The sequence below is a fragment of the Sminthopsis crassicaudata genome, chromosome 1, assembly GCF_048593235.1.
Source record: "Sminthopsis crassicaudata isolate SCR6 chromosome 1, ASM4859323v1, whole genome shotgun sequence".
Classification (NCBI taxonomy): Eukaryota; Metazoa; Chordata; class Mammalia; order Dasyuromorphia; family Dasyuridae; genus Sminthopsis; species Sminthopsis crassicaudata.
This window is the reverse complement of record NC_133617.1, coordinates 415,854,812-415,882,235: the sequence shown is the minus strand read 5'-3', so window position 1 is coordinate 415,882,235 and position 27,424 is coordinate 415,854,812. Positions and strand designations below refer to the sequence as shown.

The window sequence follows — 27,424 nt, the reverse complement described above, 5'->3', positions numbered from 1 at the left end:
TTTAAAAATGAATTTGACTCAGTTCTCTACACATTTGAGAAATAAGGCCTTCATCAGAGAAACTTGCTTCAGAATTATTTTCATAATTATTACTGCTAACTGCATTTCCCTCTTGTTTATTCTATTCTCTCTTTCCTTTCACCCTGTCCTTCCTCAAAAGTGTTTTACTTCTGATCAGCCCCTCCTCCAATACCCCCTCTCTTCTATCTCCCTCCCCTTTCTCTTATCTCCATCTGCTCCTACTTTCCTATAGGGTATAGATTTCTATACCGATATAAATATGTATGTTATTTCCTTTTTGAACCAATTCTGATGAGAGTAAGACTCATTCCCCTTTCCCCCCCTTTCTTTCCCTTCATTGTAAAAGCCTTCTCCTAGCCTCTTTTAAGGCAGATAATTTTCACCACTCCACTCTCCCTTTCCCTTTCTCCCAGTATATTCATCTCTCACCCCTTGATTTTATTTTTTAGATATGTGATAGTCACACCCATGCCCTCTGTCTATATATACTCCTTGTAACTGCAATAACAATGAAGTTCTTATGAGCTACAAGTATCATTTTTCCATGTAACAATGTAAAACTTTGTTAAATTCCTTATAATTTCTATTTCCTAACTCATTATGCATTTCCTGAATCCTGTATTTGAAAATCAAATTTTCTATTCTATTTTATATGGTCATCATATAAAACATCACCAATGTTTAAAAGTCCCCCATTTTATTGAATATCCGCCTTTCCCCATAAAGGGTTATTTTCAGTTTTGTTGGATAAGTAATTCTTGGTTGTAATCCTAGCTCCATTGCTCTACAGAATCCCATGCTTTCCAATTCTTTCTTTAATGTAGAAGCTACTAAATTTTGTGTTATCTGAACTGGTACTCTACTATACTTGAATTAGTTCTTTCTGGATGCTTGTAATATTTTCTCCTTGACTTGGGAGTTGTGGAATTTGGCTATGGTAGTCCTGTGAGTTTTTATCTTGGGATTTGTTTCAGGAGATGATTGATAGATTCTTGCAATTTCTAGTTTACCCTCTGGTTCTAGAATATCAGAACAGTTTTTCCTTGATAATTTCTTCAAAGGTGCAGGCTTTTTCTTTTCTTTTTTGATCATGGTTTTGAGGTAAACCAATAATTTTTAAATTATCTCTCCTGGACCTATTTTCCAGGTCAGTTGTTTTTCCAATGAGATATTTCACATTGTTTTCTATTTTTTTTTTAATTCTTTTGGTTTTGTTTTATTACATCTTGATTTCTCATAAAGCCATTTGCTTCCATTTGCTCAATTCTAATTTTTAAGGAATTATTTTCCTCAGTGAGCTCTTGTACCTCTTTTCTTAATTGGTCAATTTTGCTTTTTAAGTCATTCTTCTCCACATTAGGTTTTTATATTTCCTTTTACATCACTCTCATTTCTCTTTCCAATTTTTCTTCTACCTCTCTTACTTGATTTTCAAAATTCCTCTTGAGCTCTTCCACAGCTTGAGATTAATTCTTATTTTTCTTAAGAGACTTAGAATGTAGAAACTTTCACTTTATTATCATCTTCTGAGTATGTATTTTGTGCTTCCTTGTTGCCATAGTAATTTTCTATGGTCAGAATATTTTTCTGTTGTTTACTCATTTCCCCGCCTATTACTTGCCTTTTAACTCTTTGTTAAAGTAAGGCTGTGTTTCCAGGATGGAGGGTATACTGTCCTAAGCTTCAAGGGTTTTGTGTAGCTGTTTTCAAAGATTCTTTTAGGGACCTGTACTGTGAGCTAGCAGTGCTACCTAAATCTGAGTATGGGCAAAGCAACAGAGAACTCACAGTGGACAGCAAAGTGTCCCTGCAATTTTCCTCTGACCAGCCATCCATGCCCCTCTTACCTGGGTTGGGGTACTCTTCATACCTTAGTATGCCAAACCTTTCTCACTAAGTTGTCCTTAGCCTCTGTGGACTGAGGGACCTGGAGATCACTGCCACTTCCTGATTTCCTGGGATCTAGCTGTTCTGTCACAGCCTGCACTAAGATTCTACTTCAGACACATCCTGATGCAACAGACCCCTCCTGCCAGCCTTCCAAGATGTCTTCAGCTGGAAAATTATTTGACTGCATCTGTCTGTGGGTTCTGAGACTAAAATTTGTTCAGAGACATTCTTTAAAGGTATTTGGAGTAGGCTGAGCGAATATAATAAAGATGACAATACTCCCCAAACTAATCTATTTATTTAGTGCTATACCAATCAGACTCCCAAGAAACTATTTTAATGACCTAGAAAAAATAACAACAAAATTCATATGGAAGAATAAAAGGTCGAGAATTGCAAGGGAACTAATGAAAAAAAAAGTCAGAGGAAGGTGGTCTAAGTGTACCTGATTTAAAGCTATATTATAAAGCAACAGTCACCAAAACCATTTGGTATTGGCTAAGAAATAGACTAGTTGATCAGTGGCATAGGTTAGGTTCACAGGGCAAGATACTGAATAAAAATAGCAATCTAATCTTTGACAAACCCAAAGATCCCAAATTTTGGGATAAGAATTCATTATTTGACAAAAACTGCTGGGAAAACTAGAAATTAGTATGGCAGAAACTAGGAATAGACCCACATTTAACACCACATACTAAGATTAGATCAAAATGGGTCCAAGATTTAGGCATAAAGAACGAAATCATAAATAAATTGGAGGAACAAGGGATGGTTTACCTCTCAGACTTGTGGAGGAGGAAGGAGTTTGTGTCCAAGGGAGAACTAGAGACCATTATTGATCACAAAATAGAACATTTTGATTACACCAAATTAAAAAGTTTCTGCACAAACAAAACTAATGCAAACAAGATTAGAAGGGAAGTAACAAATTGGGAAAAAATTTTTACAGTTAAAGGTTCTGATAAAGGCCTCATCTCCAAAATATACAGAGAATTGACTTTAATTTATAAGAAATCAAGCCATTCTCCAATTGATAAATGGTCAAAGGATATGAACAGACAATTTTCAGATGATGAAATTAAAACTATTTCCACTCATATGAAAGAGTGTTCCAAATCACTATTGATCAGAGAAATGCAAATTAAGACAACTCTGAGGTATCATTACACACCTGTCAGATTGGCTAAGATGACAGGAACAAATAACGATGAATGTTGGAGGAGCTGTGGGAAAACTGGGACACTGATGCATTGTTGGTGGAGTTGTGAAAGAATCCAACCATTCTGGAGAGCAATCTGGAATTATGCCCAAAAAGTTATCAAAATGTGCATACCCTTTGACCCAGCCATACTACTACTGGGCTTATACCCCAAGGAACTACTAAAGAAGGGAAAGGGACCTGTATGTGCCAAAATGTTTGTGGCAGCCCTTTTCATAGTGGCTAGAAGCTGGAAAATGAATGGATGTCCATCAATTGGAGAATGGTTGGGTAAACTATGGTATATGAATGTTATGGAATATTATTGTTCTATAAGAAATGACCAACAGGAGAAATACAGAGAGGCTTGGAGAGACTTACATCAACTGATGCTGAGTGAAACGAGCAGAACCAGAAGATCATTATACACTTCAACAATGATAGTGTACGAGGATGTATGCTGATGGAAGTGGATTTCTTCAACATAGAGAAGAGCTAATCCAATTCCAATTGATTAATGATGGACAGAACCAGCTACATCCAGAAAAGGAACACTGGGAAATGAATGTAAACTGTTATTTTTACCTTCTGAATCCAATTCTTCCTGTGCAACAAAAAATTCGGTTCTACACACATATATTGTATCTAGAATATACTGTAATATATTTAACATATATAAGACTGCTTGCCATCTGGGGAAGGGGATTGGGGGAGGAAGGGAAAAAATCTGAATAGAAGTAAGTGCAAGGGATAATGTTGTAAAAAATTACCCATGCATATGTACTGTCAAAAAAATGTTATTATAAAATAAAATAAAAAATAAAAAATAAATAAATAAAGGTATTTGGAGGACTCTGGAGGAGAACTGAAGTGAGTCCCTACCTTCACTCCATCCTGGCCCTGCCTCCCTCTCATTTAACCATGTAAATGAGTATGAAAAGAAAAAAAGCTGGGACATTATTATAATGTCCCAGAGGCAAGTCCATAACTTCTACTTGTGGTTCCTGATCAACTATCCCATTACAAATTCAAAATTTCAATTTTTACATTCAAAATTCAAATTTTTACATTCTTTATTAGCTGCATTCATATTATGAAAAGGGAAAAGTCTGAAAGGGATTTTGCCTCATACACTTTCCTATAAAGTGAAAGAGTTGTATTTGATGGCCTCTAAGGTCCTTTTCAGCTGGTTGCTTGCAGAATTTGTTGCTTAAATTTAACCACTATGTGGTTTTAGAGTTTGCAGAACAGGATTTTTCTTTTTTCCTGGAGACAATTTGTGGAGTTTTTGATTGGCATCTTGTTCTCTGTGTTCAGGAGTTTGGGGCAGTTTTATATTGTGTTATTTCTTCCATTATGATATTCAGGGTTTATTTGACTTGTCATGTTCTTCTGAGAGATGTATGATATTTAAGTTGTCTCTATTCATCCTGACTTTGAGATAAATGTTTTGCTTGCATAGATATCATGTTTTCTTTAAAAGTCATTTTTTTTTTGTTTTTCTTCTTCCAGATTGTCCTTCACTTCTCTACATTTACATTTACATTTCCAGCCCATTTTCTCTCATTTCTTTGGTGAGGTTTACCACTCTGTATTCAAGTTTTTCTATTCTATCAATTAATTCTGATAATTAGGCCATAAATTCTGCTTTCACAATTCTTATTTCTCTCTTTAACCATTGAAGGAAAATATCCTGCTCTGATTTCATGCTATCTCAAGAATACAGAGTCCTCTGCTTCATCAGTTACTAGTTCAATCACCTTTGTCTTATACTATGTAGTCACATATATCTGTATTTACTTAGAAGATCTGGAGGCCATCTTTCCTTCTGTTAATATCATCTTTATAATTAGCTAATCTGCTTGTGGCTTATACTTAAGGCCAAGTTTCTGCACCTGTTCATCAGGAATATTTTATTATAATCATATCTCACAATTTGTTAAGCCAATCTCAAATTAATGGAGAGCCCTTCTATTTCCAATTCTTTGCTACCACAAAAATAAGTATTTTTGTACAAATAAGTCCTTCCCTCTCCCCTTTAAAAAATTTTCTTTGGGATATAATCCTAGAAGTGGTAGTGATGGGTCAATTGGTATGCATGGATTTATGCCCTTTGGGCATAGTTTTATTGACAATTTCATTTTTATCTTTTTATTCCTGTTAACACAATGTCTGACACTTAGGAGCCTTTTTTTTTTTTTTTTTTTTTTTTGAGCACTGGGTTGCATTGGGCTTTTTATTTTTCAAAAAAAATTTTTTTTTCTAATTACATGTAAAAACAATTTAACATTCACTTCTTAAAATTTTGTGTTCTAAATTTTCTCTCCCTTTTCCCCTCCTCAATTGAAGGCAATTTGATATAGGTTATACTTGTGCACTTATGCAAAACATATTGCAGAGGAAGTATTTGATAAAATACCTGTTTGGTTTTGGGAAGTCATTTTGCAGTGTATTGTCTTTTCTTCCCCCTACTCCTTCCCCTTCTACCATATTTGACTTGGAACTGTCTTAAAATCTCAGACTTTAAAAAAGAGTTGAAATGAAATTTAGCTTAGTTCCATGCAAATCTGAGACTTGTCAAATACCATGTTATCATAATTAGTTTTGTAAATGACCAGGTATACAATAATGTCCATTATTATCAGCTTCAATGTTCTCTTTAAGGCATATATTATAAGTATATCATTTTAATAGCATAGGCTTTATAGCAAAGATCTAGAAAATAAGTGTGGAGAATTATCTTTCTGGGATAGAATATAATTTTGTTTCTGCCATATAGTCCTCACTTAAATTGCTAAAAGAATTTGCATGTCATGTTTAACCTATGTTGGATTGCTTGCTGTCTAAGGGAGGCAGTGGGGGGAGGGAGGGAGAAAAATTTGGAACACAAGATTTGGCAAAGGTGAATGTTGAAAACTATCATTGCATGTATTTAGAAAAAAAATTATTTATTTATAAATATATATAGAACATATAGAGAATATAGAAAAATATTATTAAAATTTTAAAATTACACATCATTTCAATAGCATGAAAACCTAAATATATATATATATTTAAGGGTTAAAGTCTGAAAAAAATAGGTAGACATCTCACCACAAAGAGATCCTTCAACATGATTGAATAACAGTATTGTAGCTTCTATCTATTATATTATTGTTCTGATAAGGAGAAGTGGGGAGAAAAGGAAAGAAGGGGGGAGAGACAGAGATAGTCAGAGACAGAAAAAATTGAGAGATTAAATAGATCTCTAACCCTAACCCCTGTTTTCTCATTCTCCCATTTTACAGATGAGGAACTAAGGCTGAGAGAAGTAAAGCATAAGAGCCAAGATTTAAACCGAAGTCCTATAATTCTAGAGCCAATGTTCTTTCTACTTTAACAGAGGTAACCTGTTGTGTGTAAAGGACTGCTTTAACAATCCAATGAAGCCTATATATGCTTTCTCAGAATATTGTTTTTTTAATTCATAATTGAAAGAAATGCTAAATTTTAGACCTTTTTTTAAGTTTGTAAAATTAATTCAGTTCTTTTCACCACACTCATACATCCTACATGCCTTTCCTTCCTTCCTTCCTTCCTTTTCCTCAAATACTTTAAAACAAAATATTAGTTTGAAAAAACAAACATGGCATTTGAACCTGGAACCATGGAATTGATACCTACTGGTCTTCAGATTTACTGAGAAAATTCCATTAATTCATTTCAAAACAAGAGAAAATTCCATTAATTCATTTCAAAACAAGAGAGTAGCATTATCAGGCACATTGGCCAGAGAAAGGAAATGTTTCTCAGCTTGAATTTACCAACCCTACTCACTGAAGGCTGAAAGCCCTCTCTTAGGAAGCCGTGTTTCCAAACCCACGAAATAGACTCAAAGGAGAGGAAGTGAAAGAGTTTCAGGATCAGCTTTAGGTCTGTGAAGGGTCCCACCCCCACCAGAGGTCTTAGAATTCAGGGAACAATCATCTTGCTTTGATTTTTCCCCCCTTTTCACTAAAAACATTTTTCCCTTAAAGATTCAGGATGCCAGTAATAGCACTAAAATTATAATCTTTTCAATTTTTTTTCCCTCTCCATCTTCTTTGTCTTTCTGTTTTTCCCTTCCCCCCCACCTTTTTTTTTTGTTGAAGAGTTGGAAATTTATAGGAAATAGGGTAGATTTGGTTACCATTAAATCAATCTCACCTTTTCTCCTTTCACAAGTGTGAAATTAATTCTGAGTGATACTGATTACAGCAACTGTACTCTGGCCCTGGTCAAACCTAATTACAATTTCATGCCGGGCTGCTTCAACCATTATTGTATCTGGGTAATGTCATGTCTATTTGCAGGCAATGGCGGCAGCAGTAGCATCAGCAGCCTTTGCTAGGCAGCTCCTTGTTAATGAATAGGAAGAGTTGAGAAACCGCCACCATTGTCTCAGGAAACCTCTTTTGCATTGTAAAGGAAGAACGGAATAGATAAATACATTAAGATGAGTTATTATCTTTTATTCAGTTTAACAATTAGGGAACACCTGGTCCCAGGAAAGTAAGAATGGCTGTTTGGTTCCCATCACTCTTTTTGCAGTGTGGTATGGTCTGCACCTACTCCTAAAGTGGAGGAAGGGAAGAAAGTGTGTGTGTGTGTGATAGAGACAGAGACAGACAGACAGACAGAGAGACAGAGAGACAGACAGAGAAAGAGAGAGAAAGAGAGGGAAGGAGAGAGAGGAAGCCCCTTTGCTACTTGACTGAAGAATTAAAATTTGAGGGTTATTTCCATTAAAGTTTTAAGTTGGTGGTTTTTAATTTTTCTTTCAATTTTTTTAATATTTTTATTTAAAGTTTTAAATTCCAATTTCTATCTCTCCTTCTCATCCTCCCCTCCCCACTCTTGAAACTGTAAGAAATCAGATATAGATTACGCACATGAAATCATTTAAAACATTCATATTATTCATTTTGTATAAGAAGACTTGAACAAAAGACAAAAATGAAAAATAGTGATAGTATGTTTCAGTCTGATTTCAATCAATATCAGTTCTTTCTCTCGAAGCAGACAATATACTTTATCATTTATCTTGGATAACTACTGCTGAGAATTCTTCTTGAACAATATTGCTGTTGCTGTGTACTATGTTCTTCTGGTTCTATTCACTTCACTGTGCATCAATTCATATAAGTCTTTGAAGGTTTTTCTTTAATCATCATTTCTTATAGTACAATAGTATTCCACATAGGCTGCTTAGCCATTCCCCAATTGATGAACCTCCCATTAATTTCTAATTCTTAGCCACCACAAGAGTTATTACAAATATTTTTGTAGAAATAGGTCTTTTTTCCCTTTTTTGGATGTCTTAGGTCTGGATTGTTGGATCAAACCGCCTACACAGTTTTGTAGCTCTTTGGGCTCAATGGTTGGATCAGTTCACAATTCTACCATCAGTGTATAAGTGTCCCAGTTTTGCCACCAGCATCCAACATTTTATCTTTTTTGTCATATTAGCCACATCTGTTCTTGGGGATTTTTTTCTTAGAAACTTCATTGATCATTTGTTCAATTTCTTTTGATAAAATTAGATAAAGCATTTTATTTCTTCTTCTATTAATCTGGGTAATTTATATTTTTGAAAATATTCATCTGTTAGGTTCTTACTAAGTGCTAATGAGATAATGAAATATTAGGTTTTTACTAAGTGCTAAGTTGATACTTAACAATTCTCTAGTTCCAGCCTTTACTGGGAGTTTTACCCCTTCGAATTTCTGGGAAGGAGCTTGCATGTTTAGGAAGAGCAAGTTCATTGGTTGAAGTATTTTTTCCCAGAAGCCCTTGCGTTATCCCATGCCCATTCTCTGGGAGGATAAAAGAGGGCGGCACTCGAGAGATTGAGAAGGGTCTCTGCTCTAGGTCAGAGTTGGCCGTGGAGAGATTGAGTTGAGACAGCAGATCTCCTCCCAGAGAGTGATCGACAGTCTCTGGAGACAATAGGACTTTACATTCATCCATTTCATTTAGATTGCCAATTTTATTGGCATATAATTGAGCAAAGTAGCTCCTAACAATTGTTTTAATTTCCTCATCATTGCTGATGAATTTGCCCTTTTCATTTTGGATACTAATGTATCTCTCTGCTTTAAATATGTTTCTTGTCAACAATATATTATAGGATTCTCATTTTTCATCTATTCTGTTACCTGCTTCTTTTTTATTGGAGAGTTTACGCCATTCACATTTATAGTTTTAATAACTTATTGTGTATTTTCTTCCATGCTGTTTTTTTCATTTGTTTATCCTCCTCTCTGTCTTATGTCCACCCTTTTCTTCCTTAAAAGTGTTTTACTTCCGATCACTACTTTCCCCAACATATCTTCCCTTTTATCAATTCCTTTTTCTGCCTCTGTTATCCTCATTTCTTTTTACTTCCTTAGAAGATAAGATAGATTTCTATATCAAACTGAGTATTTATTTTATTCCCTCCTGGATGCAATTTTGATAAGAGTTTTAAGCTTTGCCCGCCATCCCTATTTTTATCCCTTGCAACTTCTCCTCCATTAGGTCTTTCATGCCTCCTTTATATAACCAATCAGTCTCTTTCTCCCTCCCCCCTTCTTCTAGTGATTTTTTTTTCTCATTCCTTCATTTTGTGGTGTCTTTTTTTTTTTTTTTTTTTTTTTTTTGGTGTATCATCCTATCAGTCATCTTATTTCCATACCCTCTTGTTTTTATAGTATTAGGAGGATATGTAGACAGAAGATGTGAATAATAAAGTTATTAAGAATAACAAATATTATCTTGCCATATAGAAATATAAACAGTTTAGCTTTATTGAATTTCTTAAGTTTTCTCTTTCTTATCTTTTTAATTTTTCTTCCTTTTTACCTTTTTTTTTTATGTTTCCCTTGAGTCTGGTCCTCCAGTTCTTTAATGTGGAAGCTTTCAAATCCTGTGTAATCTTGACTGTAGTTCCACAATATTTGAATTGCTTCTTTTTGGCTACTTGCAATACTTTATCCTTAGTCTATGAGCTCTGGAATTTGAATATGATGTTCTTGGGAGTTTTTGTTTAGGACCTCTTTCAGATGGATTCTTTCACTATCTATTTTGTCCTCTGATTCTAATATAACAGGGCAGTTTGGGTTTTCTGGGTTTTGGGGGGTTTTGATAATTTTAAAAAAAATGTTATCCAGGTTTTTTTTTTAATCATAACTTTCAGAAAGTCCATTAATTTTTATACTATCTCTCCTGGATCTATTTCTTATGGTCAATTGTTTTTTCAAAGAGACATTTCATATTTTCTTCTGTTTTTTACTTTTTTGTTTTATCATTTCTTAATGTCGCAGAGTCATCAGTTTCCATTTCTGTAGTTCTAATTTTTAAGAAATTATTTTTATTTAGTGAGCTTTTGTACTTTCTTTTCCATTTGCTCAGTTCTATTTGTTATTTTCCTCAGTACATTTTTATATACTTTTTCCCATGCTTATGACCCTTTTTCTTGATTACTCTCATTTCTTTTGCCAATTTTTCTTCTTCTTCTCTAATTTGCTTTTTAAAAACTTTTTAAGCTCTCCCAAGAATTCTTTTTGAGTATGAGACCAAGTTACATTTTTCTTTGAGGTTTCACATATAGCCATTTTGACACTATTGTCCACTTCTAAACTTATGCCTTGCTCTTCACTATCACCACCTCTCTACCATTTTCTATAGTCAAGATCCAATGTTTTTTGAGTTGGGGCTCTGGGTCTTTGCTGGCTTTCACTGGGCTTCAAGCTTAGATTTCTCTGATAGGTAGAAACCTACCTTGTCCTGGCTTGTCCTGGGTGAGGGGGAGAGCCTCTCCATTGACCTCCTGCCGCATGTATTGCTGGTGCTATGGCAACATGTTTTTTCCTGGTAGCTGGTCCAAGAGGAGGAGTATTCTTGCTGTTCTACCCCAGGAATAAAGTCTTGATGCTGGGTTGCTGTGGAAACAGGGTCTTGCTGCTGGTGGACCCCAATGGCAGGGTCCCACTGTTGGCCAGCCTTGGGGGGGCTTCACTATTGGTTAGCGGTGCTGTCATGGTCTCACTGGTGACTTGTGTTGAGGTGGGGTTGCTAGGGTTGGGTCCTTGCAGTACTGCTCAGACTGTTCACTTGCTAGTTTATAGAAAGGTGAGGTCTTGGTGGTGTATTGTCCCATGCTTGGATCCCTGTCCCAGGGCCCCTGTTGTGAGGCTGGCTGCTGCTTCTCTGCTCCTAGCCAATTCTGAGGCATATTTCTAGTTTGGAAGGGAATTTAGGAAGGATTCACTGCACCATTTTAGCACTGGCCAGTGTTCTATTTCTTCAAACATTTCTCATTTGCGATGGAGGTGACTTCTAGAAAGAAAAAGGATTCCCACTAGTTCCTGACAATTGATACATTTCAAGTTTAAACAAGGCAATAAAGAACATCAGAGAACAAAAACCTCATAGGGCTTTGTATGACCCAGGAAGAATTGAAAGGTTATTGTGTTTTGCCCAATCATTGTTACCTAGGGTTTTGCAATTAACCTAGATCTCTTTGAATTTTCTCTTCTTCTTCTTTTTTTTTTTTTTTTTTTTTTCTTTTTAAACAAATGTTTTATCTTAGACACAATGATTCCTTTGGGGAAACAGACTGCCTATCTTTGACGATAGATATCTGCCAGATTTCTTTGATCTCTGAATGTGTTACATTGAGTTTATGACACCTTTTCAACCCCACTTTTAAATGACAGACTTCCTCTGTTTCAGTAAAGAATTTAAGTGACAGAGTTTGTTGGCAAACTTCTTGGGTTTTGAGCCTGTTGAGGCAAGAATTTATGTTCACTCTTGTCCTTGGCAGACCCTTGTGGAAATTAGGAGGTCATTGTGGGAAGAAGTGAAAGACCACAAAGCCCCTGGCCAAAATGTCAAGAACTCCAAAATTTGGTCCCTCAGCTTCACATGTGAGTGTGACCTTGTGTGATTAAGATCTCTGTGTTACAGAACCACCCAAACTCACACCTGATTTATTGGCAAGAGAAGGATATTTGAATAAGAAAAATATTTTTTAATTAATTTTTATAAAAATTTTATGCGTAGGTAATTTTTAAGCATTGACAATTGCAAAATCTTTTGTTTCAACTTTTCCCCTCCTTCCCCCCACCCCTTCCCCCAGATGGCAGGTTGACCAATACATGTTAAATATGTTAAAGTATAAGTTAAATACTATGTATACATTTCCAAATAGTTAGAAAAATCTTTTTCTTAAGAAATGAGAATATTGGAATTAAAGTTAGGATTATAGGGAAGTTTGTGGGTATATGGGATCAGAGCCCAGAAGGTGTTTATAAGAACAGGTCTACCCAGACCTTGAAGCATTTATGACTGAAAAACAATACTACACAGAATTATAATTGTCCTTTTCTCCACTAAGGCTGGAGACAGTTACAGACATTTCTCTACTATGCTTTACCTTTTCATGCTTCTGTTTACATTGAATGGTTTGGGGTTTTTTAACTTGATATTTTAAATCAAAAGAATCCCTGGTTGTTTAGAAGCACCAATAGGTACTACTCTTACTCCCCTTTTAGATCTGCTTACATCTAATTCATTGGAAGAAAATAAGATCAGACTTTATCATCTGATACATTGAAAACTTAAAAGGGAGCTTAAAGATTGTTTTATTCAGCCTTTTCAACCTGTGGGTTAGGCAACTAAGTGGTGCCATAGTGCATAGAGTACAAGGACTGGAGTCAGGAAGACTCAACTTCTTTAATTCAAATTTGGTTTCAGACACTAGGTGTATGAACCTGGGCAAGTCATTTAATCATGTTTCCCCCAGTTTCCTCATTTGTAAAATGAACTGGAGAAGGAATGGCAAAAAACAAAAACAAACAAACAAACAAAAAACTCCAGTATCTTGCACTTGTAACTCCTTTTTGCCTGAGAAAATTTTACATGACCCTGAGTATATAGGTATACAAAACAGATATATAAATAAAAATTTTTCTGATAATAAATCACAATTTCATGAACCCCATATTCAATTATGAGATTTCATATGAGGACATGAATCAGTTTAAGAAGGTGAGGACTAAACAACAATTCATCTTATAGATAAGAAAAACTGAGGTCCTGAATGGTCACATAGGTCACAAAACAAATGGCAAATCCAGGAATCAAACCTCTATCCTGCTCACTTTTCCATAGTACTTCATGTTTATGATGAGAGTTTAAATTAAACAGGCTCCCCATGTCTGAGGACTAATTTTTGTTATTGTTGCTTTTCCCCCTCATATTTATAATTTTTTGGTTGGTTCAAACTGAGACTTGCACTTTTAAGATAAATAGTAGTAATAATCCACCATTTAATATTATCATTAATCTCAGTGTTTGAACTTTACAAGTTTTAGTGAAGAAAAATAAGTCTGGAAGAAACAAAATAGTATCTTTTTGTAGTTAACTTAAAGGTTCTAAACCTTTCTCCAATTTTACCAATTCTCCTAATTTTACTTTCACTAATGGAAAACAAATGACCTTTTTGCCTACTTTATTAAGATTAGGTCCATTTGAAATTACTTCTTTCTTCTCTTACATTTCCAAGTTTTCCCAGTGATTTAACCCATCTCTTAATTGATTCCCCTAGGTTTAGAGAAAAAGATGGTTTTAATCTTTGCTAGAGGTAGGCCTTTCACCTATAACCTTGAACTCATATTCTTCCGTCTACTTGATGATCTTGCTCTGTTGATCATCATTTTTTTCAATTTCAGAAAAACCTGGGAAGATGTATATGAACTGGTACAAAGTGAAGTGACCAAATAGGAGAACACTGTACACAGTAAAAGCAATGTTGTATTGATAATCAACTTTGAAAGATTTAGCTAGTATGAACCAATGCAAAGATTCACAGTATTTCCAAAGTATTCATGGTGAAAAATGCTATCTACCTCCAGAGAGAGAACTGGTGGTGTGTCTGATTGCAGATTGAAGTATTTTCTTTCTTTTTTTGTCCTTGACTTTTTGCAAGGTGACTAAACTAGAAATGTTTTAGACTTGACTTTATATGTATGATGAGTAGTGTATTTCTTGCTTTCTCAATGAAAGATAGAGGGGATGGAGAGAGGGAGAGAATTTGGAACTGAAAATAAAAATAAAACTTTTTTTAAAGCTCTTCCCTTTCATATATCTTTGCTCTCTCTCTTGTTTGATCTTTTCTTTTAACCTATATTACAGACTGCTTGAACAAAAGAGGCAAGAAAAGGAGAGTTCAGGAACCATCACAAATCTGGGGTGGGGGAGGCATTAAGTAGTAAGGAGGGAATATTTTTGTTTTCTAAATATGTTCTGAAACTAACTTTCTGTATTTCTCTGGATCTCTTGGCTAGCTTTAATAACAACTCATTCTTCAAATGAAGGAAGAAGTAACAAAGAAAAGTGCTATTCTCCATCTGCTTCTGACTGACAAGGAAAAGCAAGTTGCTAAATAAGAAAATTATGGGAATCTTAGGAAGAAGTATTCACTCCATCTTAGAATTTGTCACAGGCATAGTCTAACATGAAATCCAAATTTGGGGAGAGCAGATTTCAAAGGCTTATGGGAAGGAATGAGTTGGTTTAACATCATATAAAAGAAGTCAATTCAAGAAAGACAGGAAGCTATCTAGAAAGTCATTTTGATTATGTAAACAGAAACTTTTAGAAGTGAGGAAAAAAAGAGGGAACTGTCTAAAGTGACCTAGATGAATATTTGAAGAAATTATTGACCAATTTAGCAGGGAAAAATACATGTATAGAAGAAGAAAATTCCTATTAAAATAGGAACAGTATTAATTTAATAGATGCTAAAATGGTTTTTGCTTAACAAGACAAATTAATTGGCTTCAAGATTTGTTTGCTTCAGTTTTATAAAATTCTTATCCTATGGGAATTTAGTGTTCCTGAGAACTGAAGGAATTCTCACTGTCTATAGGAGATTTTTTTGATCCAGCATTGTTGCCATGGCCATTAAGACAATGGGGAAGAGCAGCATTAATTTTTGGTAATAACATTTAAAATCCTTTATTATTAAGTGATTTTATTGCACCTTATGGTTTACAAATGTTTTATTGTTTTCAAACCCAGAACTTAAATCACTGCTCTTTCCTGAAGTAGGCCTAGCTAAGAGCAAAAGGGCAAAAAGGATAATTGTAAGAAAATCATCATCTGATAAAAATGTCTAGGGTGCATAAAATAAGTTAAGGATCGTTAGAAAAGTTAAAGACAACAAACAAGGTTTTGTAAAGCTGTTATAAGGAAATAAGATCCTCCAAAAAAAGTATAGAACCATTTTTCAGAGTATAGGGCATGATGATAATGGACAAAGGAGAGAAGGAAGAACTACTCAAATCCCATTTCACTTCTGTTTTCTCTAACAGTGCAAAAGATGTTTAAAGTATTATAATTATAATAATAAAAATAAAAGATGATTATCATGAAATTGGAATTCAAGATAAGTGAAGAGAGAGTAAGAAAATGACTACCTGCCCTCACAGAGTTCAAACCACCAGACTTTGTTGAATTTCATTCCAGAACTCTGAAAGTATTTGCTAAGAAACTGATGTCATTGATCATTAAAAGATCATAGATAAAAATAAAAGGTGCTCTAGGCCCGGAGAACAGCAAACAAGTAAGATGATGGAGTCTATGAATCATGGGCTCAGTGAGCTTGAGTGATTCCTGGGAACATACTAGAACACATGATTAAAACAAAGCACATCCCTTGAGGTTGTGATTATTTCATTTTTGGTTTTGTATTCCTAGCTCCTAGCCTAAAGTCTTGAACTGAGCAGGTGCTTAATCAATATTTGTTGAACTGAATTGAAAGTGATGGTTTGTGAGCCTTTAGAAGAGCAGCAATGAGCACTAAGAGCTAGAGGGGACAGGAACACTTTTTTCTAGTATTGGAAGGGCTGTCAAATGGAAGAGGGATTAAAGTTATTCTGTTTGGCCCCAAGGGGCAAGACTAGCAACAGTGGTTTAAAGTTGCAGAGATGCTGGATTTAGACTTAGAATGTAAGTTTTTAAAAATGAAAGCTATCCCAAAGTGAAATAGGATGCTACAAGAAATAATAGGTCACTAGGTTTTGTGGGAAAAGGCTAATCTACTTCGTGGTATGTTGTAGAGGAAATTCCTTTTCGGATATTAGTCTAAATGGCCTCTTTTAATAAAGTGTTTATCCATTCATTCATTTGAGATCCACTCCATGTCATATTCTCTATGAAGCCTGTTCCTCTTCTTAATCTGCAACCCACCCAGATGAAACTGATCTCTCCCTTCTCAAACTTATCCTTACATTTTATCTGGATTTCTGTGAATGTCTCTCTCTCCTTTATACAATAGTTAATTGTGTATTTGTTTGTCTTCTTAGTAGATTGTAAGCTCTTAGGAGCAGAACCATAAGTAGGATGGAGTGTGGGCTTTGGGAAAATGCCAAAATTTAGAGATCGTAATGGCTCTTACTTTGTCTCAGTAACATTGAAAAAAATTAAGTTTAGTGCCTAGTTAATGAGAATAGGAAGCTACAGATGACCTGTGCTTTCATTTCTCTGATTGCAACACCTCCAATGATCTCCCACTCTCTTTCCAGAGAATTGCCATTCTGTGTCTTGGGATTCTGCCTGAAGAAGAGAGTGTCTCCTGAAACTCTTTTTCTATCCCCTTACTACCTTAACTTGTCTTCAAAAAATGACTTGCTTATGGCAGCTGTTTTCATAGTGGGAAGAACCTGGAAACTGAGTGGATGCCCATCAGTTGGAGAATGGCTGAATAAATTATGGTATATGAATGTTATGGAATATTATTTTTCTGTAAGAAATGACCAACAGGACTTCCGGCCAAGATGGCGGCGTGGAGGCAGACAGCTGCTTGAGCTCCTCGTTTTCTCTCAGAACTTACTTCATGACAAGCCTCTGACTTAATGCTTGACCCAGAAAGAAATCCACAGATGATCACCAAGAGAAGACATCCTTGAGAGTCGCCAGAAAAGGTCTGTGTTTGTTCAGGGGAGGGTCAATCAGACTGGGCGCAGACTGAGGGCAGACAGCCAGAGCAAGACAGGCAGCTCACACAGCTCAGACCGGAGGGGGAGGGGTGTGATCTCTGCAGTTTCTGTGAAAGGGCTTTTGCCCCAGTGTGGATGCTCCGTCTTGGCAGCAAGCCAGGAGCAGCAGAGAGGGTGTAAACACCGGAGGTGAAGATTAAAACCCCAGAAAGCCAGCGTCTCTCAGAGCCCGGCCACCCCCAACCCCCACCTGGACTGACTCGGTGCGTTCTCAGAGCCTCAGAGCGCAGACTCAGTACAGTCATTGCTGTTCTGTTAGTGGCTCTCTGCTGCCCTACCCCCAGTCTGTAGAGGAAGCCCATTAATACCATCCAGCCCCATCCCCCGCAAAACAGGCCAATTGTTTCTCTTGTCAGTTTGTTTTCTTTGATTCCTACTCTGACAAAATGAACAAAAAATTCAAAAGGGCTCTAACCATTGACAGCTTCTGTGTGGAGAGGGAGCAGACTTCAAATGCTGAGGAGACTAGGAACAGAATGTCCCCAGATGTATCCCCTGGGAGGGATATAAGCTGCTCCTCAATACAAAAGAACATCATAGAGGAAATCAAAAAGGCTCTCACAAGAGAGCTGGAAGAGAAATGGGAAAAGGAAAGGGAAGCTTGGCAAGAGAGCCTGGAGAAGTCATCACATGCATTCAAAGAAAGAATGGATAAAGAAATCAAATCATTGAGAAACAAGATTAGTGAGCTGGAAAAGGTAAACAACTCCAAGGAAAACAGGATTAGTGAGCTGGAAAAGGTAAACAACTCCAAGGAAAACAGGATTAGAGAGCTGGAAAAAGAAATCAGCTCTCTAAAAAATAAAATGGATAAAATGGAAAAAAATTCCATAGAAGATAAAAACTCAATTGGACAATTACAAAGAGATATAAAAAAAGTGAGTGAAGAAAATACATCATTGAAAATTAGACTGGAACAAGTAGAAATGAATGACTCAAGGAGAAACCAAGAGGGAGTCAAGCAAAACCAGAGAAATGAAACAATTGAAAAGACTGTCAAGTACCTTACCAGAAAGACAACAGACCTGGAAAACAGATCCAGGAGAGACAATTTGAGAATAATCGGACTCCCTGAAAAATGGGAGGAAAAAAAGAGCTTGGACACCATTTTCGAGGAAATTATCTTTTTTTTTTTTTTTCTTTTTTTTTTTTTTTTCTTTTTCTTTTTCTTTCTTTTTTTTTTTGAGGCTGGGGTTAAGTGACTTGCCCAAGGTCACACAGCTAGGAAGTGTTAAGTGTCTGAGACCAGATTTGAACTTGGGTCCTCCTGAATTCAAGGCTGGTGCTCTATCCATTACGCCACCTAGCTGCCCCCTTCGAGGAAATTATCAAAGAGAACTGCCCAGACGTTTTGGAAACAGAGGGTAAAATAGACATTGAGAAAATTCATCGATCACCTACTGAAAGGGACCCTAAAATCAAAACGCCAAGAAATATAGTGGCCAAGTTCAAGAACCATCAGACAAAGGAAAAGATATTGGAAGCTGCTAGAAAAAAACAATTCAGATATGGAGGATCCACAATAAGGATAACACAGGATCTAGCAGCGTCCACATTAAAAGAACGCAGGGCCTGGAACATGATATTCCGAAAGGCTAAGGAACTTGGTATGCAGCCGAGAATAACTTACCCAGCAAGAATGAGCATCGTTTTCCAGGGAAGAAGATGGACATTTAACGAAATAAATGAATTCCATCTATTTTTGATGAAAAAACCAGACCTACATAAGAGGTTTGATCTTCAAATACAGAACTCAAGAGACTTCTAAAAAAGGTAAAAAGAAATCTTGAGAACTATACTTCTGTCAAAAAAATATGTAAAGAACATATGTACAATTTGTCTTAGAAACTAGAGGTGGAAAGGAGATTATATCATAAAAAAGTATAAAGTGGTGGTACTACATCTCATGAAGAGGCAAAGGTAACTTATTATATCTGAGAGAAAGAAAGGAGGGAGATGAACATAGCGTGTATCAATAGACATATTCGATTTATGGTGAAACTTCTTCCACTTCATTGAAAAGTGAAAGGGAAGGAGTAAGCTAAGGGGAAGGGAATACAGTAATTTCGAGGAAAAGGGGTAAAATAAGGGGAGGATCTTTAAGGTGGGGGAGGGATCCTAAAAAGGGAAGGCTGTGAAAAGCAAGTGGTGTTTACCAGTTTAATACTGGATAGGAGGGTAAAAGGGAAGGAAAGGGGAAAAGCATAAGCAGGGGTTAATAGGATGGCAAACAATATAGAATTAGTCCTTCTAACCATAAATGTGAATGGGGCAAACTGCCTCATAAAGAGGAAGCAGTTAGCAGACTGGATTAAAAGTCAGAATCCTACTATATGTTGTTTACAGGAAACACACCTGAAACAGGATGAGACATTCAAACTAAAAGTAAAAGGGTGGAGCAGAATCTATTATGCTTCAGGCAAAACCAAAAAAGCAGGAGTAGCCATCCTCATCTCAGATCAAGCAAAAACAAAAATTGATCTAATTAAAAGAGATAAGGAAGGGCATTATATCCTGCTAAAGGGAAGCATCAATAATGAAGCAGTATCAATATTAAACATGTATGCACCAAGTGGTGCAGCATCTAAATTCTTAAAAGAGAAATTAAGAGAGCTGCAAGAGGAAATAGATAGCAAAACTATAATAGCGGGAGATCTCAACCTTGCACTATCAGAATTAGATAAATCAAACCACAAAATAAATAAGAAAGAAGTCAAAGAGGTAAATAGAATACTAGAAAAGTTTGATATGATAGATCTTTGGCGAAAGCTAAATGGAGACAGAAAGGAATATACTTTCTTCTCAGCAGTTCATGGAACCTATACAAAAATTGATCATATACTAGGGCATAAAAATCTCAAAATCAAATGCAGTAAGGCAGAAATAGTAAATGCATCCTTTTCAGACCATAATGCAATCAAAATAACATTTAATAAAAAGCCAGGGGAAAATAGACCAAAAAATAATTGGAAACTAAATAATCTTATACTAAAGAATGATTGGGTAAAACAGCAAATCATAGACATAATTAATAACTTCACCCAAGAAAATGACAATAATGAGACATCATACCAAAATGTGTGGGATACAGCCAAAGCAATAATTAGGGGAAGTTTTATATCTCTACAGGCCTACCTGCATAAAATAGAGAAAGAGAGGGCCAACGAATTGGGTTTACAACTAAAATTGCTAGAAAAGGAACAAATTAAAAACCCCCAGACAAACACAAAACTTGAAATTCAAAAAATAAAAGGTGAGATTAATAAAATTGAAAGTAAAAAAACTATTGAATTAATTAATAAAACTAAGAGTTGGTTTTATGAAAAAACCAACAAAATAGACAAACCCTTAGTAAACCTGATTAAAAAAAGGAAAGAGAAAAAGCAAATTGATAGTCTTGAAAATGAAAAGGGTGAACTCACCACTAATGAAGAGGAAATTAGAACAATAGTTAGGAGCTACTTTGCTCAACTTTATGCCGATAAATTCGATAACTTAAATGAAATGGAAGAATACCTTCAAAAATATAGCTTGCCCAGATTAACAGAGGAAGAAGTAAGTAGTTTAAATAGTCCCATCTCAGAAAAAGAAATAGACCAAGCTATTAACCAACTTCCTAAGAAAAAATCCCCAGGACCAGATGGATTTACAGGTGAATTCTACCAAACATTTAAAGAACAACTAACTCCAATGCTATGTAAACTATTTGAAAAAATAGGGATTGAAGGAGTCCTACCAAATTCCTTCTATGACACAGACATGGTACTGATACCTAAACCAGGTAGATCGAAAACTGAGAAAGAAAACTATAGACCAATTTCCTTAATGAATATTGATGCTAAAATCTTAAATAAGATATTAGCAAATAGACTTCAGAAAATCATCCCCAGGATAATACACTATGACCAAGTGGGATTTATACCAGGAATGCAGGGCTGGTTTAATATTAGGAAAACTATTAGTATAATTGACCATATTAATAATCAAATTAATAAAAACCATATGATCATCTCAATAGATGCAGAAAAGGCATTTGATAAAATCCAACATCCATTCCTACTAAAAACGCTTGAGAGTATAGGAATAAATGGACTATTCCTTAAAATAATAAGGAGCATATATTTAAAACCTTCAGTAAACATCATATGTAATGGTGATAAACTAGAACCTTTCCCTGTAAGATCAGGAGTGAAACAAGGTTGCCCACTATCACCATTACTATTCAATATAGTACTAGAAACTCTAGCCTTGGCAATAAGAGCCGAGAAAGAGATCCAAGGAATTAGAGTAGGAAATGAAGAAATCAAATTGTCACTTTTCGCAGATGACATGATGGTATACTTAGAGAACCCCAAAGACTCTGCTAAAAAGCTATTAGAAATAATTCAGAATTTTAGCAAAGTCGCAGGATACAAAATAAATCCACATAAATCCTCAGCATTTTTATACATTAACAACACAATCCAACAGCAAGAGATACAAAGAGAAATTCCATTCAAAATAACAGTCGATAGTATCAAATATTTGGGAATATATCTACCAAAGGAGAGTCAGGAATTATATGAGCAAAATTATAAAACACTTGCCACAAAAATAAAGTCAGATTTAAATAATTGGAAAGACATTCAATGTTCTTGGATAGGCCGAGCGAATATAATAAAGATGACAATACTCCCCAAACTAATCTATTTATTTAGTGCTATACCAATCAGACTCCCAAGAAACTATTTTAATGACCTAGAAAAAATAACAACAAAATTCATATGGAAGAATAAAAGGTCGAGAATTGCAAGGGAACTAATGAAAAAAAAGTCAGAGGAAGGTGGTCTAAGTGTACCTGATTTAAAGCTATATTATAAAGCAACAGTCACCAAAACCATTTGGTATTGGCTAAGAAATAGACTAGTTGATCAGTGGCATAGGTTAGGTTCACAGGACAAGATAGTGAATAAAAATAGCAATCTAATCTTTGACAAACCCAAAGATCCCAAATTTTGGGATAAGAATTCATTATTTGACAAAAACTGCTGGGAAAACTGGAAATTAGTATGGCAGAAACTAGGCATGGACCCACATTTAACACCACATACTAAGATACGATCAAAATGGGTCCAAGATTTAGGCATAAAGAACGAAATCATAAATAAATTGGAGGAACAGGGGATGGTTTACCTCTCAGACTTGTGGAGGAGGAAGGAGTTTGTGTCCAAGGGAGAACTAGAGACCATTATTGATCACAAAATAGAACATTTTGATTACACCAAATTAAAAAGTTTCTGCACAAACAAAACTAATGCAAACAAGATTAGAAGGGAAGTAACAAATTGGGAAAACATTTTTACAGTTAAAGGTTCTGATAAAGGCCTCATCTCCAAAATATACAGAGAATTGACTTTAATTTATAAGAAATCAAGCCATTCTCCAATTGATAAATGGTCAAAGGATATGAACAGACAATTTTCAGATGATGAAATTAAAACTATTTCCACTCATATGAAAGAGTGTTCCAAATCACTATTGATCAGAGAAATGCAAATTAAGACAACTCTGAGGTATCATTACACACCTGTCAGATTGGCTAAGATGACAGGAACAAATAACGATGAATGTTGGAGGGGCTGTGGGAAAACTGGGACACTGATGCATTGTTGGTGGAGTTGTGAAAGAATCCAACCATTCTGGAGAGCAATCTGGAATTATGCCCAAAAAGTTATCAAAATGTGCATACCCTTTGACCCAGCCATACTACTACTGGGCTTATACCCCAAGGAACTACTAAAGAAGGGAAAGGGACCTGTATGTGCCAAAATGTTTGTGGCAGCCCTTTTCATAGTGGCTAGAAGCTGGAAGATGAATGGATGTCCATCAATTGGAGAATGGTTGGGTAAACTATGGTATATGAATGTTATGGAATATTATTGTTCTATAAGAAATGACCAACAGGAGAAATACAGAGAAGCTTGGAGAGACTTACATCAACTGATGCTGAGTGAAACGAGCAGAACCAGAAGATCATTATACACTTCAACAATGATACTGTATGAGGATGTATGCTGATGGAAGTGGATTTCTTCAACATAGAGAAGAGCTAATCCAATTCCAATTGATTAATGATGGACAGAACCAGCTACATCCAGAAAAGGAACACTGGGAAATGAATGTAAACTGTTATTTTTACCTTCTGAATCCAATTCTTCCTGTGCAACAAAAAATTCGGTTCTACACACATATATTGTATCTAAATTATACTGTAATATATTTAACATATATAAGACTGCTTGCCATCTGGGGGAGGGGGTTGGGGGAGGAAGGGAAAAAATCTGAATAGAAGTAAGTGCAAGGGATAATGTTGTAAAAAATTACCCATGCATATGTACTATCAAAAAATGTTATAATTATAAAATAAAATTAAAAAAAAAAATAAAAAAAATAAAAAAAAAAAAAAAAGAAATGACCAACAGGATGATTTCAGAGAAGCTTGGAGAGACTTACATAAACTGATGCTGAGTGAGATGAGCAGAACCAGGAGATCATTGTGCACAGCAACAACAATATTATATGACAATCAATTCTGATGGACGTGGCTCTTTTCAACTTTTCAGGCCAGTTCCAATAGTCTCATGATAGAGGGAGCCATCTGCACCCAGAGAGAGAACTGTGGGAACTGAGGGTGGATCACAACATAGTTTTTTTCACTTTTTTAATTGTTGTTTGCTTGCATTTTGTTTTCTCTCTAATTTTTTTCTTTTTGATTTAATTTTTCTTGTGTAGCATGATAAGTGTGGAAATATGTATAGAAGAATTGCACATGTTTAACATATATTGACTTACTGTCTGGGGAGGGGTGGGAGGAAGAAAGGGAAAAAATTTTGGAACACAAGGTTTTGCAAAGGTAAATGTTGAAAACTATGCATATGTTTCAAAAATAAAAAATAATTTAAAAATAAATAAAAATTGATTTAAAGGTCAATCTAATTAAGAATTTGTCTTAACAGGGCCTATTTTACATCTATCTTAACATTTCCAGTACTTAACATAGTGTCTTAATAAATTGTCATTGAATGAATGAATGAAAATCCATGGGGATCAACCAGAATCTTATTACAGGAAATTACTTAGAAATAACAAATATGATAAAATTAATAAGGACAACCAAACTGAAAAATATATCTCTAGCATGCTAATGACATACAGAAAGTAAATACAATGAAAGGAAAACATTCTACTTACTAATGAAAGGAAAAATGTTACCCAGTTTTATAAAGGCAGTTTTCTGGGGAAATTATATAGAATTTGGATACAGAAGAGACATGGATTTTAATTCAGGGCTCTAATACTAGCCACGTGAACTCTTAAATTATCTGAACTTCAGTTTCCTCATTTGTTATAGGAAGATGATAATTATATTATCCCTTTCACAGGATTATTGTGAGAGAAATATTGTATAGACTCGAATTATAAACTCTCATTACTCAAAGAAAATCATAAATTCCTATCGAGGAAACAAAAATATAAATAAATGAAAAGATAAACTATGTTCTTTAGCTGGTAAGATAAGAATACTATTGATGGGTTCAATTATCATTTCTTTATAAACAATTGCCAATTTATTTCTTCAGTCCTAATATTGTTCACTGAATACTTATTCTACATTAACAATTACCTCCTGGAGCAGCTAGGTGGCGCAGTGGATAGAGCACCAGCCTTGAATTCAGGAGGACCCGAGTTCAAATTTGATCTCAGACACACTTAACACTTTCTAACTGTGTGACCCTGGGCAAGTCACTTAACCCCAGCCTGGGGGGGGGGGGGGGTGTGGAGAATTTTAAAAAAACAAAAAAAAATTACCTCCTGTACATTTACACCTGGATATTCCATCAGCACTTTATGCACATGTCCAAAATGGAATTTATCTTCCCTGCAGTGAAAGGCCAGCAATTGACTTAAACATGGCTTATAATTTTTTAATCACTTATATCCCTTTTAAAAATTTTATAATAGCTTTTTATTTTTCAAAATACATGGAAAGATAGTTTTCAATATTCACCTTTGCAAAATTTTGTGTTCCAAATTTTTCTCCCTCTCTCTCTTCTTTCCTCCTCCCCTAGACAGCAAGAAATCCACTATAGGTTAAATATGTGCAATTCATCTAAATATATTTCCATATTTGTTATGTTACAGAAGAAAAATCAGATCAAAAGAAAAAAAAAAAAAAACGAGAGAGAAAAAAAGAAACAAGCAAACAAGCACCACTACCACCAAGAAAAGGTGAAAATACTATGCTTTGATCCACATTCAGTCCATAGTTTTCTCTCTGGGTGTGGTTGACTCTTTTCTTAAAGTCTATTGGAACTTCCTTGAATCATCTCATTGTTGAAAAAGAGTCGAGATCATCACAGTGAATTATCACATAATTTTACTGCTGCTGTGTACAATGTTCTCCTGTTCTACTCACTTCACTTAGCATCAGTTCATGTAAGTCTCTCTGAAATCTTGCTGGCCATTTCTTACAGAACAATAATTTTCCATAACATTCGTATATCATAAGTTATTTAGCCATTCTCCAACTGATGAGCATCCACTCAATTTCCATTTCCTCGTCATTACAAAAAAAAGCTGCCATAAACATTTTTTTACTTGTAGGTCCTTTTCCCTTTTTAGGATACAGACCCAGTAGAGATCAAAGGGTATGCCCCGTTTGATAGCCCTTTGGGTATAGGTCCAAATTGTTCCCTAGAAAGATTGGATCAGTTCACAACTCCACCAATAATGGATTAGCATGCCAATTTTCCCACATCCCCTCCAACATTTATCATCTTTTCCTATCAATTTGACTAATCTGAGGGGTATGAAGTGTCTAAATTGTCTTAATTAGCATTTCTCTAGTGATTTAGAGCACTTTTTTTATATGACTAGAAATGGCTTTAATTTTTTCATCTGAAAATTATCTGTTCATATCCTTTGACCATTTATCAATTGAGGAATGGCTTGTATTCTTATAAATTTGAGTCAATATTTTAGAAATAAGCCCTTTATCAGAAACATAGGATGTAAAAAAAATAAAATAAAATAAAATTCCTGGCTTTCTGCTTCCCTTCTAATCTTGGATGGATTGGTTTTACTTGTACAAAGTCTTTTTAATTTAATATAACCAAAATTAACCATTTTGCATTTCATAATGTTCTCTAGTTCTTCTTTGGCTATAAATTCCTCCCGTCTCTGAAGTCTGAGAGGTAGTATATCTCTGGTCTCACCCTTTATGTCTAAATCACAAATCCATTTCGACCTTACCTTGGTATAGGGTTGTAATGGAAATTTTCCCTCAACACAAATAATCCAAATGCAAGAATCTCTTCTCGGGAACATATTACCACTTCCCTACCAGCTCAATGAGAGCTCCTCAAACCTGCCCTCAAGGATTTCTTCATCTTGTCTATACAGTTCTATCCAGAGTTTCTGAGTGTTCCTTTGAAGATAATGAAAGGCCCAGATGAACCTTAGTTTTTATGTTTTGGTTTCCCTGCTTAAGAAAAGCAACCACCTGATCCTACATTTAAGACTACGGTGTCCTCCTATATCAGATTTGATTCTTGCAGTAGAACCCTCTAAACTCATTCATCTTCCCAATTTATCTATTTCTGTTGAGGACATTGCCATTAGTCAACCAGGTTCACCAGTTCACAGTGACCTTTGGCTCTTCTCTCTTCCTAATTCCTCATATACAATCATTTACCAGGTTTTGTCCATTTTATCTCCATGGCATCTCTCCTGTCTACTCTTTTGTAGACTCTCCACTCACACAGCCACTATTCTACTTCTTTTATCATCATCTCCAGCCTGGCCAATTAATCAACCAGAGAGGATTTTAAAAGTGGTGCATAGAATACAGGGCATGAAATTAGGAAGGATCATCTTCCTGAGTTCAAATCTAGCCTGAGACATTGATTGTGTAGCCTTGGTCAAGTTAATTAGCCTTATTTGCCTCAGTTCCTCATCTATAAAATGAGCTAGGAAAGAAAATGGCAAAATATACTATTTTTCATTTGCCAAGAAAACTCCAAATGAGGTCACAAAGACTGAAATGTCACAACTTCTATAACAATGTGCTAGATACTAAAAATACAAATACAACAAATGAGGTCATATCTTCTTGTAAGAAACCTGTATTCTAATAGGGGAAATAAGTACATATAAAAATAGATATTACAAATTAAAAAGCAAAGTGTGGTGTGTGTGTGTACATACA

The 27,424-nt window shown here is 35.3% G+C and overlaps 1 long non-coding RNA gene across 1 annotated transcript in view; it reads left to right on the top strand.

The window, feature by feature from the left end:
* LOC141554846 (uncharacterized) overlaps nt 1-27,424 on the top strand; it is a 118,949-nt gene that overhangs the window by 76,342 nt on the left and 15,183 nt on the right. The window contains exon 2 of the long non-coding RNA XR_012485982.1: nt 6,403-6,499. This is a non-coding gene — a long non-coding RNA (uncharacterized LOC141554846). The remainder of the gene's footprint in view (nt 1-6,402; nt 6,500-27,424) is intronic.